At 56.2% G+C, this 2,560-nt stretch overlaps 1 non-coding gene across 1 annotated transcript; it reads left to right on the forward strand.

The window, feature by feature from the left end:
• The first annotated feature begins 1,720 nt into the window (after positions 1-1,720).
• On the forward strand, positions 1,721-1,875 carry LOC122792622. The gene has a single exon (XR_006363420.1). It is a non-coding gene; the product is annotated as a 5.8S ribosomal RNA (ribosomal RNA).
• Positions 1,876-2,560: the final 685 nt, after the last annotated feature.

Below are 2,560 nucleotides of genomic sequence, written 5' to 3' on the forward strand. Positions count from 1 at the left end.
ATCTTGGGATCGGGCTGGCAGTCCGCCGTGAGGTGAGCTACTGCCTATCCCAGCCCCTGCCTCTCGGCGTTCCCTCGATGCTCTTAACTGAGTGTCCTGGGGGTCCGAAACGTTTACTTTGAAAAAATTAGAGTGTTCAAAGCAGGCCGTTCACCTGAATACTTCAGGTAGAAATAATGGAATAGGACTTTGGTTCTATTTGGTTGGTTTTTGGAACTGGGGCCATGATTAAGAGGGATGGCCGGGGGCATTCGTATTGTGCCACTACAGGTGAAATTCTTGGACTGGCGCAAGATGAACGAAAGTGAAAGCATTTGCCAGGAATGTTTTCATTAATCAAGAATGAAAGTCGGAGGTTCGAAGACGATCAGATACTGTCATAGTTCCGACCATAAACTATGCCAACTAGTGATCCAGTGGCATTATTCCCATGACCCGCCAGGGAGTTTCCAGGAAACCAAAGTCTTTGGGAGTATGATTGCAAAGCTGAAACTTAAAGGAATTGACAGAAGGCCATCACCAGGTGTGGAGCTTGCAGCTTAATTTGACTCAAAATGGGAAACCTCACCCAGCCCGGACACGGAAAGGATTGACAGATTGATAGCTCTTTCTCGATTCTGTGGGTGGTGGTGGTGCATGTCCATTCTTAGTTGTTGGAGTGATTTGTCTGGTTAATTCTGATAACAAACGAGACTCCACCATGCTAACTAGTTATGCGGCCCTGTGCGGTCATCTCCAACTTCTTAGAGGGACACGTGGCTTTCAGCCACACAAGATTGAGCAGTAACAGGTGTGTGATGCCCTTAGATGTCCAGGGCTGCATGTGTGCTACACTGAATGGATCAGCATGTGTCTACCCTTGGCCGACAGGTCTGGGTAATCCGCTGAACCCCATTCATGATAGGGACCGGAGATTGCAATTATTCCCCACGAACAAGGAATTCCCAGTAAGTGCAGTCATAAGCTCACATTGATTAAGCCCTGCCCTTTGTACACACCACCCATCGCTACTACCGATTGGATGGTTTAGTGAGGCCCTCGGATCAGCCCCACTGGGAGTCTGTCACGTCCCCGGCAGTGCGCCAAAAAGACGTTCAAACTTGACCATCTAGAGGAAGTAAAAGTTGTAACAAGGTTTCCGTAGGTAAACCTGTGGAAGGATCATTAATGCCGTGGGTCCAGGGACAGGAGGGAGAGGGGAGGGAGCGTGAGAGCAAGGGGTGGCGTCCATCCCCTTCACCACCTGGTGGAGGGATGGAGGGGGTCTGTCCACTTGGTGGGAGGCATGGGTGCTCCTCCACCGCCATGAGGGGATGGCAGCAGAGGGCGCGCCCAGCCCAGCAGTGCAGTCCACTGCATGCCCTGGAGGTGGCTGGCTCCCCATGCGGTAGGGAGAAGGAGAGGGTGCTGTCCCGGCAGGGGGTGGCGGCCTCCCTCCAGCCACATTGGGCCACCCCTGGGGTGGCACACCAGAGTCTTCTCCCCTTGATGTCGGTCACGGGTACCTGTGGAGGATGCCCCACTCCACGCAGGACGTTGGTTCAAAGACCCAGAGGGTCGGTGGTGTGGCCACATGCCGGCCACCATGGGACTCCCTGCTATCCCGTGGCCAGTAACCCAGGTCCAGGTGCCCACAACGATGCCCATGAAACCTCGCATGCTCATCTCAAGGTGCAACGCCACATGGGCAGTGGTGACCCCGGCGGATGAGAACCAGTACGACTCTGAGCGGTGGATCACTCGGCTTGTGCATCGCTGAAGAATGCAGCTAGCTTTGAGAACTAATGTGAATTGCAGGACACATTGATCATTGATACTTTGACTGCACTTTGCGGCCTCCTGGTTACTCCTGGGGCTATGCCTGTCTGAGGGTCGTCATGCCTTCCATCACCCCAGGGGGTGTCCGACCCCTGCAGAGGGCACAGCCGGGGAGTTGAGGGAGCCTGCTGTGGGCCCTCTGTCCCCCCAGGAAGAGACACGGAAGGAGGAGATGAGTCCCCCGCCACTCCAATTCCGGAAGCTCATCTGAGGATGGGAGGGAGCAGGCATGCTTCCGGCCCACCCCCCTGGAGGCTGTCAGTGGTACTGCCACCAGACTGCCCTCCCAGGGTGGAGCCTGCTGCCCACCCCACCCAGTTCCCACACGCCGGGGCTGGGTCGGCCATCCTCCTCTGCCACCCGGAAGTCCAGCGGCGGGGAACGGGAGCGTGGGGGTTCCCAGGGTGGGGGAAAGATGGCCAGTCTATCTGCCACCCCCCGTGGCCCCCAACATCCCGCCGCCCCCTGCAACTTCACTCGGAACACGACCTCAGATCAGATGTGGCGACCCGCCTATTTTAAGCATATTACTAAGCGGACGAAAAGAAACTAACCAGGATTCCCTCAGTAACGGTGACTAATGTGGGAAGAGCCCAGCGCCGAATCCCCGCCTGGGTGATGGGCACAGGGAAATGTGGTGTACAGAAGTCTGTCTCCCCGGTGCTGCCCAGGGGGCCCAAGTCCTTGTGATCGAGGCTCAGCCTGAGGATGGTGTGAGGCTGGTGATGGCTCCCGGTGCATC

The sequence above is a fragment of the Protopterus annectens genome, chromosome 1.part2 (genome assembly GCF_019279795.1).
Source record: "Protopterus annectens isolate FY-2018-M chromosome 1.part2, PAN1.0, whole genome shotgun sequence".
NCBI classification, from domain to species: Eukaryota; Metazoa; Chordata; order Ceratodontiformes; family Protopteridae; genus Protopterus; species Protopterus annectens.